Source organism: Lygodium microphyllum, chromosome 1, assembly GCF_053477565.2.
Source record: "Lygodium microphyllum isolate KBCC chromosome 1, Lygodium_microphyllum_v1.1.10, whole genome shotgun sequence".
Classification (NCBI taxonomy): domain Eukaryota; kingdom Viridiplantae; phylum Streptophyta; class Polypodiopsida; order Schizaeales; family Lygodiaceae; genus Lygodium; species Lygodium microphyllum.
In genome coordinates, this window is record NC_141135.1 from 72,620,472 (window position 1) to 72,631,734 (window position 11,263).

Below are 11,263 nucleotides of genomic sequence, written 5' to 3' on the forward strand. Positions count from 1 at the left end.
TTGTATGTGTGACAATGCGACAAAATAGGATAACAATTTGGTATGCCTAGAATTGTAGATGCTCCTATTTTTAAGATTGAGTTGGCATGTAAGTAATGGAAAACTTTGTAGTAATAAAAAGCCTAAACAAATTGATTACATATGAGCAAACCTAGGTAGGTTACTCTTCAATTTAAACTTTAAAGTGTTGAGCTGCTTTCAAATGTGCTAAGGTCATAGAGATTTCACACACACACACACACACACACACACACACACACACACACATATGCATGCACACAGACAATGTTGTATTAACATCCTTTTAGATGTCTCAAAGGCTTATAGAATAAAGAGATGCAGATCAAGATTTTAGTTGCAATGCATTTTGGATTGCCATTGGCACAATTTTTTTAAAAAATTTACTAAAGTTATGAAGTTACTAAATGCATCATGATATTAAAGTAACTTGGTGCTTAGGCTTTTTGGACTCCTTGATGATGGCTTTATCACCTTGAGAAATTGCCCATTTACTGTCTTTTGTAGGTGTTTTTGGAAGCATTGTGAGTGATTTTAGTGCTCAATACAAACAATTCTTGAAATGATAACATGACTAGTTATTTTCTGGAATTTTAGGGAGCGAAGAGTGAAGAACCCCAACAATTCCTTGAGAAGTTGGAGCTTGGATGCATCGTGCATTTTATATAAGTTATACCATGGCTAAGATGCAAATTTTCAAATACCGTCTTCTTGGTAGACGAAGAGAGCGATTTGATGATGATAAAAGGCATTGGAATTGACAAAGACCACATGTACATATGGAGTATAAAGCAACAAAAGAAAGGTTTCTTAATAGTTTCAAAGAAACAGAGTCCCCTTAGGAATGATGGAGAAAAATTGAAATGTATAAGAAAAGGGAGGGACAATCCATAGAAGAGAATGCTTTGGAATTCATAATACATCGGAATACATAGAATTCATTTTTAGAAAATGGGAAGGAGCAACCAATGTGCTATAACTTCGAACATCCTTGTTCATCTTCATTAGCTAGTTGCTCTCGTGTTTCTTCCAGCCATCCATTAATAAGCAAGCAGGCCTTGCAAACGAGTGCATTGAGTGCAACCTTCTCCACTAAAAAGATGGTGCAGGCAATGTACTCTGTTTATTTGCATCCTTGTTTCGATGTCCTTATGTAGCTCCTCTTGCAACTTTGCTCGTCATTTTCCTTGATATCATCTTGTGTGTTCCTATTAGCTATAGCGATACACGTTGGTACATGCATGAGCACTTTGGTAAGCATCTCAAAACCACACTCTCTCCTTAAAGCTCGTTGGCGTAAGTATTCCTGCCATGGGCTTGGCTGTTGATTTGGCTTGGGTGGTGATGCCTGAACTGCTAAGGGAGTGTTTGGATTCATCTCCTTGTTAGGGCAGGAGCCCAAGCAAACCTCACCCGAGGCGGCGCCCTCGCACCATGGGGGGAGGTGGTGAGGAAGATGAGAAAACGCTTGGGTCTATGCCCGTGAGCAGACATTTATGTGCAACGGAGGGGAGGGAGATCGGAACAGCCGCTGAAGTGTAGCTGAAAGAGAGGGACTGTGTGGCGGCTGAGAGGAGCTTCGACCTGCTGTGTAGGACAGAGAGCAGAGAGGCTACTATGTTGGAGCTTCGACCCATGGGAGACGGGCCAGAGACACCGAGAGAGAGAGAGAGAGAGAGAGAGAGAGAGAGATGCACCCTGTAGAGAGACGGGCTCGTCCTGCCAAGACGACATACGTGATGGGTGTCTCATTCTCGCAAAAGTTTTAGTTACCTTCGTATAAGCTTCATACCTTTTTCCATGCCATGTTCGAATAACTATAATTGGATGGATACTTAATGCAACCAATATGTATTCATATGGCTAAAGAATATTTGCATCATTCCATAAGCATAGTCCTCATGCACAAAGCTTGGAAGCCACCTTATCGCAAGGTCTCTTTGCCTTCACAAGTTTAAATAGGTACTTAGAGAAGCTTCACATGGGCTCTATACAAGTCTAATAGGTACTTAGAGAAGTGTCACATGGGTTCTATATCTATGGAAAACTGATCGTGAGGTTTGGTGAAAACTGACGGTGATCACCTTTCAATGCAAGCCTAGGGTGGATGGTTTCTTCGAAGCAACGTATATTTCATTGCCCCAACAAGCCAGAAAATTGGCTTGCCATCAGCCCCATTGCTCCTCTTGTTGCAGAGCCCCTCTTATGGGTTATCGAAAGATAAAAAGCCTTTAAGCAACATGTTATAAGTTGAGTGTAATACAAATTTTAAGGTAAGCTATTGTAAAAAGTAGGTGATGGTAATTTCCATCATATCCAATCTGAGCATATGAAGTACACTTTGGAATGCAAGGTCTGGAGATTTATAGCAATGATTACTCAATTGGATGTCCGAAATTGTTCATCATGTCAAGTTGGTCTTAGACATCTCCTCGGAGCACTATCTATATCATTCTTACTAAATGTATTGCCCCTTAATTTTGCATTTCTTGCAGCACATAAATTGCTATTTTTTTGGGTTTAAAGTGTTAAATTATATTGCAGAAAAGAAATAAAAATGTTTACAGCATAAATGAGGGAAGGACCCCTTAAAGTCTTAAGACCTTGAGCCTAACTCCCTGAACAGACCTAATCAAACCTGCCCAAGTACCAGAGGACGAGAATCCAATAATGTTCCGCAAATTGCTCATCTTTCTTCTCTTATCAACCATGCATTTTTTTAAACCACTCCTTTGATCATACCAGAAGCTCCCACTTTTCATGTCTCCCTTTATCTCTTAGCAAGGCTTGCTTGCATCTAATGGTGCTAGGTAGCCTTGCTTTTGATGTTTTCCTCTTAAAGATTTGCCACATCTTATTGTCCTAGTTGAATTGTCACAACTCTATAGAAACAGAATTTGTATCCTTTTTCATTAATTTGTCTATATAATGATTTATTAAATTTATTTCCTTTGCACTAATTAGATATAAAGAAAAGTGCATTGGAGCTGGCCACTGATGAGTGGTCACAGGTTATGGTGGACCCACACGGTGGGTTAGAGAAAAGATAGTTCACACTTCCACCTATATGACCCGATTGGGCACCTGTGACTAGAACTTACGCATATCAGGGTTAGACTCGCACACAGAAAGGATTGATGCCTTGAAGTGTGGGCTAGATCCACCAAAACAAACAGTTACAATCAACAAGATGGCATGATCATGAAATGCTTGTATACTGTGAATGTGTGGGCTGAAAGCTTGAAATGCACATCTCTTTGCATAGGAAAGTCACATGAAGATTCGAATACCATTTTTGCGATGTACACAGAAAAAGCTTTCATATGACACCCATATTGGGGGGGTCCCTAATTTTTAGGAGATTCCTAAATTTTAGGAGATCCCTAAAATTTAGGAGCCTCAAATTAGCCTAAAAATGCTAGTCCTAAAAAATAGGGATGTTATTCTAAAAATAGTAAGTTCTGTACTCTGACTGTGCTTATTAAATTTGGTTGTTTCTATTCTTGACAGTATTCAACCCAAAAAGGAAAGCCATAGAGAAGAGACAAGTGTCAAGACACTTGTCACACAAGTTTCCAAGTGTCCCACCACTTGTCACATCTCATGACATGTGGCTGGACACTTGTCTTGTGCTACTCCACTTTCCCCTTTTGTACTAGCTCTCCCCTCTCCTATAAATAAGAGCTCGTTTTTCTTCATTCAACATCATTTTTCTTTGCTGTAAACTCATGTACAGCACCCACAGATAGCCAGAAACTGGCCCCATCCATCCCCATCATCATCCCCCACTTCTCCATGATCAAATTCCTCCATATTCCCTTTTCTATCACTGCTGTTTTACAAGACAGTAAGCTTGTAAATTCATTACAGTACCTCCTTCTCGAGCTCTTTCTTCCATTTTAGCTACAAGAAGCAGGCCCTATCCATGTACTGCTGATCAACGATGGAGAAAGGCTGAATTCCCCTTTTTCTTCTCTCATACTGTAAAGAAATCAGTTCTTATCATTGCATAATAGATAATGCATGTGTGTTTGTACATCTTTGCATGATCTTGTGAGAGTGAGAATTACTTCTTCTCACTCTCAGGTTGATTGTAACTGAGCTCTTCCCTAAGGGACTTGGGTTGAGCAGAAATACATTCCTTCGGGGGGGGGGGGATTGCCCATCTTCAACCCTCAATCTTGTCTCCATTACTTTTACATTTTCATGGCTGTAATTTTGTGAGTAATTTTCATTTTCAGCTTTACGTGTTCATTCTCTTTTATATTAAATCTCGAAAACAAGCGAATATCATAATTGTTAAGCATACTACGTTGTTCGGGGCGTTTACAGTGGTATCAGAGCTTTGGCTCGGTCCTCACCCCAACACTGGTAGTGCTTACAACTATAAGTTTGTTTGTTTTAGCCCTTGCATTGAGTGCTTGAGCATATTTTTTTTCTTTAGTCTCAATGGATCAATCGAGTGCTATCCTTCAAGCCATTCAAAGTCTTAGAGAGGAGAATCAGCAAATTCGTGAGCAACTTCTCAAACTGGAAAAAGTTGAGAATCCTAAAGAATTCAAGGAAAGAAGCCCATCTACTTCAAGGAGACAAAGCCATACCAATGAAAGGAGCCGATCAAGAAGTCCAACTACTTCTAAGAGGCAGTCCCATTCTACTTCAATACAAAGAAAGGGATCGCTCGAAGCTCATCCTCTTCTTCAAAGTCATCTGGCGTCTATTCTGATGGATCCTCTTCTAGTAATGAAGAGTCACACCCTTCTCGTGGAAGACCTCATCATCGTCAAAGGCATCGACATTCTTCACCCTCGTCTCCATCTTCATCCCCATCAAGCACTTCATCATCTTCAACCTCAAGATTCGAGCATGGACGAAGGCATAAGAAGAAGAAGAAGACTAAGTCACTATCTCAACTTGAAAAGAAGATCAAGTTCAGTATGTATGATGGTTCCCGAAATCCTGATCTTCTTCTGAAGTTTATTCGTTAATTTCAAATTTTGTATGGTCGTGACAAGTATAAAGAAAAAGAAAAGATTAAGTTTGCAGCTTTACATTTAACCGACTTAGCCCATACTTGGTGGACGGGGTTGGAATATGATCATGCTGCCCCAAAATCATGGCGGTCCTTTGTTCGCCTGATACAAAGCCAATTTCTTCCTGTTCATTTCAAAAGAGATGTAAAAATGGAATGGGATCGGCTTTGGCAAAGGAAAAATGAGTCACTTGGTGACTATACCAAGAGATTTTGGGAGCTACTTTTGAAGGTCCAACATTTCAAGAAGATCAGCAGTTCGGAAAAGCTTAGGAAGTTTCAAGGAGGTTTGCATTTTAAACTTCGTACTGCTCTTAATCATTATCATTGTTCTAGTCTCAGGGAACTCATTGACCATGCTGAGACATGGGAAATGGAGCATAATGGCAACAAATCATTCCAAAAGAATGATAAGAAGAGAGTAGCTGATGATGAGGAGTATTCAGCCCCAAATGAAGGACAAAAACAGTGGCAAAAGCAGCCATCAAATCAAAAGAAGATGAAGCCCTATGCACCTCCTAATGCTCCTCAATTTCGCTCCAATCTATACCCACAAGCAAAGCAATTTTCCGAAGAAGAAAAGCAACGCTTCATGAAAGAAGGGAAGTGCTTTAAATGTGGACAAACAGGCCACATAGCGAAGCAATGTCCAAACAAGGGACAAAGAAAGGTTTCTGACAACAAGCCTAAGTCGCCAGTGAAAATCAATGCTATCAGTGGTGTAGTTGCAAACACAACTCACACTCCAGAGACGCGCAAATTATTAAAAGCTTGGGGACAGTTGCAAGGTAAGCAAGCACTATTCTTGATAGATCTTGGGGTGAATGAAAATATCATTTCCTTGCAATTAGCTAAAGAGCTTGGATTAAAGAATGAAGAGATGGACACTCCAGCAGAAGTTCGCCAAGCTTTAAATGCTGATGAAGGTGACACAGTGAAGACTGTGATACCCTACATTGGCAAGCTCAAGTTTCAAATTCAAGGCTACAGTGATGAAGATACCTTCTATATCGGAGACCTTAATGGTTGCGATGTGATTCTTGGCATGCCCTGGAATCATAGAGTAGATTCAACCATCTTCTCTCAGAAAAAGAAGGTAGAACTCACCAACAAAGGCAAGAAGTACGAGATCCAAGCTGGAGTTTCTGGAGACACCATACCTATGGTAAGCCATATGCAAGTCTCTAGAGCAATGAAGGATTGTGTTCAATGTTGTCTGCTTTATGTCACTGATGTAAAAGATAATATGAATGCTGAAAACCAAGAGCGACTTCAGCTCTTGGAAAAGTATAAAGATTGTTTTTCGGAAGATCTTCCTTATCAACTTCCCCCAAAAAGGCCAGAAGACCATCATATTGATACTATTCCGGGCAGTTCTCCTCCTAATATAGCACCATACCGTGTGAGCCGTCCTCAACAAGAAGAAATCAGAAAGCAAGTCGAAGACCTACTCAACCGTGGGCTAATTAGGCCAAGTAGCTCACCATTTTGTTCACCGGTTCTTCTTGTTCAAAAGAAAGATGGCACATTCAGGATGTGCATTGATTATCGAGCCCTCAACAAAATCACTGTGAAGAATCGGTTTCCTATTCCCAGAATTGACGACATTTTGGATCGTCTAGGAGGCTCAAAGGTTTTCAGCCGCATTGATCTAAAGAGTGGTTATCATCAAATTAGGGTAATACCACAAGATGTACACAAAACTGCTTTCCGCACTTCATACGGTCTTTATGAATTCTTGGTGGTTCCTTTCGGATTAACCAATGCACCAGCCACCTTTAATCGAATGATGGAGCGCATCTTTAGAGAGCATCGACAATATGTCGGTACTTTCTTTGATGATATTCTTGTCTTTAGCAAGAATGAAGAGGATCATCATCAACACTTGGAAATTGTTCTACAATTACTACAACAAAATCAATTCTTGGTAAATGGTAAAAAGAGTGAATTTTTCATGCATAAAATAAATTACCTTGGGCATGTCATCTCTTCTGAAGGGATTCAGATGGATCCTGAAAAGATCAGGATAATCCAAGAATGGCCTCATCTTCGTGATATACATGAGGTGCGATCGTTTCTTGGCTTACGTTCTTATTACCGCCGCTTCATCAAGCATTTTGCACATATGGCTTCTCCACTTCATGACCTTACAAAGAAGAAGATCTCTTTCCAATGGAAGGAAAAAGAGAAGGCAGCCTTCACAAGGCTGAAAACAGCTCTTACTTCTGGACCTGTTCTTATCATTCCAGATCTGGTAAAACCATTTGTGGTGGAAGCAGATGCTTGCGGTGATTGTATTGGTGCAGTGCTAAATCAAGAAGGCCATGCCGTAGCCTTTGAAAGCCGCCGTCTAAATGATGTGGAGAAAAGGTATGACATTTATGAAAAGGAGCTCTTAGCAGTGGTTCATGCTTTAAAGATATGGAAACATTATCTTTTAGGCAATGAATTCCTTATTAAAACCGATCATCAAAGCTTGAAGTATTTCAAGACTCAAAAGCATTTGCAGGAGAAACATGCAAGATGGGAAAATTTCTTGTCTATGTTTCATTTTCAAATTATGTACACTCCAGGGAAACAAAATGTAGTTGTTGATGCACTTTCTAGAGTGCCTCGCATTGCAACTATTACAGTGGCTTATCATGAAGATTTTCAAACGATGAAGAATACTTATGATGAAGATACTGATTTTGCAGCAATTTGGTCAAATTTACAGCAAGGAGGTTCTCATCCAGATTATTCCATCAAGGACGGTTACCTTCTCATGAACAATCGCCTTTGTGTCACTCTTCCTGTTCGACAAAAGGTGCTTAAAGAAAGTCATGAACCCCCTTATGTAGGGCATAGAGGAAGGGCAGCCACTCTAAGTGCAATTGAGCGCTACTTTTATTGGCCAACATTACGAAAAGATACACATAACTTCATTGAGGCTTGTCTGGTATGCCAAAAATCCAAATATGATAGGCAGAAGATTCCAGGATTGTTACAACCTCTTCCAATGCCCAAAGATCCATGGGAATCTATCACAATGGATTTCATCTCAGGTATTCCAAGAACACCTCAAGGTCATGATATGATTTGGGTCATAATTGATAGATTCAGCAAACAATCACATTTTATTCCATGTAAAAAAACATTGAAATCCGCACAAGCTGCAAGACTTTTCATTCAACATGTCTTCAAATTACATGGTATGCCTTCTGAGATCATTTCAGATAGAGACTCCAAATTCACAAGTAACTTTTGGCGTGCTTTATTTGAGAATTTGGGAACCACTTTAAAGTTCTCCTCATCTTTTCATCCTCAAACTGACGGCCAAATAGAGGTGATGAATCTCACTCTTTTGGATATGTTGAAAGCTTATGTTAGTGAACATAAGTCACAATGGGAGAAAAATCTTCCATTATTGGAGTTTGCTTACAACAATACAGTGCACTCATCCACAGGGAAAGCTCCAAATGAAATAGTACAGGGTAAAGTGATTCCTCCTCCAATTATTCTCACTAAAGATAAGATTTTTGCTGCTGATGAGTTTGCTTCAGATTTAAAAACCGCAATGGATCAAGTTCGAGCCACTATCAAAGTTGCCCAAGAGCGACAAAAGAAGCAAGAAGATAAACGAAGAAGACCTTTGGCTTTTGAAAAAGGTCAATATGTCTTGCTAAAGTTTGATAAAAGCAGGCTCAAACAAGGTTCTGGTTAAAATTCATCTTTTCCAAAGCTCTCCAGTAGATACTTTGGACCCTTCAAAGTGATTGAGAAAATAAATGAAGTTTCTTATCGACTTGAGCTTCCTGCTCATTGGAAAATACACAATGCTTTTCATGTAAGTTTGCTAAAACCTTACATAGGACCAGAACCAAAGGAACCCATTACTGAAGATTCCCCAGAAGTTGAAGAAACAGAGCAACTCTTGGAACCTGAAAAGATTTTGTTTCTCAAGGATCGAACCACGAGAAGTGGCCTTGTGACACGAAAATTCTTACTAAAATTCAAGAATCTACCCACAACAGATGCACAATGGGTAGATGAAAGATTCATGAAGGATTATCCAAATATTCTATAGCAATATCAACAAGCTTTTCAGCTGAGGACAGCTGAATAAAAGCCAGAGGGCTGTCACAACTCTATAGAAACAGAATTTGTATCCTTTTTCATTAATTTGTCTATATAATGATTTATTAAATTTATTTCCTTTGCACTAATTAGATATAAAGAAAAGTGCATTGGAGCTGGCCACTGATGAGTGGTCACAGGTTATGGTGGACCCACGCGGTGGGTTAGAGAAAAGATAGTTCACACTTCCACCTATATGACCCGATTGGGCACCTGTGACTAGAACTCACGCATATCAGGGTTAGACTCGCACACAGAAAGGATTGATGCCTTGAAGTGTGGGCTAGATCCACCAAAACAAACAGTTACAATCAACAAGATGGCATGATCATGAAATGCTTGTATAATGTGAATGTGTGGGCTGAAAGCTTGAAATGCACATCTCTTTGCATAGGAAAGTCACATGAAGATTCGAATACCATTTTTGCGATGTACACAGAAAAAGCTTTCATATGACACCCATATTGGGGGGCCCCCTAAATTTTAGGAGATCCCTAAATTTTAGGAGGTCTCTAAAATTTAGGAGCCTCGAATTAGCCTAAAAATGCTAGTCCTAAAAAATAGGGATGTCATTCTAAAAATAGTAAGTTCTGTACTCTGACTGTGCTTACTAAATTTGGTTGTTTCTATTCTTGACAGTATTCAACCCAAAAAGCAAAGCCATAGAGAAGAGACAAGTGTCAAGACACTTGTCACACAAGTTTCCAAGTGTCCCACCACTTGTCACATCTCATGACATGTGCCTGGACACTTGTCTTGTGCTACTCCACTTTCCCCTTTTGTACTAGCTCTCCCCTCTCCTATAAATAAGAGCTCGTTTTTCTTCATTCAACATCATTTTTCTTTGCTGTAAACTCATGTACAGCACCCACAGATAGCCAGAAACTGGCCCCATCCATCCCCATCATCATCCCCCACTTCTCCATGATCAAATTCCTCCATATTCCCTCTTCTATCACTGTTGTTTTACAAGACAGCAAGCTTGTAAATTCATTACAACACCTCCTTCTCGAGCTCTTTCTTCCATTTTAGCTACAAGAAGCAAGCCCTATCCATGTACTGCTGATCAACGATGGAGAAAGGCTGAATTCCCCTTTTTCTTCTCTCATACTGTAAAGAAATCAGTTCTTATCATTGCATAATAGATAATGCATGTGTGTTTGTACATCTTTGCATGATCTTGTGAGAGTGAGAATTACTTCTTCTCACTCTCAGGTTGATTGTAACTGAGCTCTTCCCTAAGGGACTTGGTTTGAGCAGAAATACATTCCTTCGGGGGGGGGGGGGGGGGGGGGGGGTTGCCCATCTTCAACCCTCAATCTTGTCTCCATTACTTTTACATTTTCATGGCTGTAATTTTGTGAGTAATTTTCATTTTCAGCTTTACGTGTTCATTCTCTTTTATATTAAATCTCGAAAACAAGCGAATATCATAATTGTTAAGCATACTACGTTGCTCGGGGCGTTTACATGAATCCATGTTTGAGTTTTAGGGTAGTGGGGCTTATGCCAATCACACGCCTGGTGACTTCACCCCATCCTCAATCTTGTTGATTGAGCAATGCAAATACCAGCCTGCCTGACTTTGCAGGCAAGGACTCTACGCCAAGCCCCATGGATAAGTTCTTGCACAGATACTCTCGTAGCATCTTTTCCATATTCCCCCAGGTAGTGCCGAAAAATGTGTATATAGACCCCACATAGTGTGTAAATGATGCCATCATGTTTTGCATGACCGCTAATCACTTGCTAGCCAAGCTCTAAGACGGCCTTGTCCACTTGATTAGCTTTTCCTTTGCCTAATCCTTGAGCCACTTGAACTTTCCTGCCATTGTAAACCACCCTTATGCCGATCATGGAGCTGTGGTAGCATGCTATGGCACTAGGTTTGGCTTGCTTGAAGCCAAGGTTGTTGATCGAGCTTAGTGTCTCCTCCCATCCTAAGTAGAGCACCTCTATCTTTCTCAAATATGCTCTATCTTTTGAGTTTGGGTGCCCAATCAGGCTCAAAGGTGAAACCCTGTTGCCCAGATGATGCTACTGACAAATCATCATAGACCTAGTGAAGTGCTTTAACCAAGCCTTCTTTTGCTTATA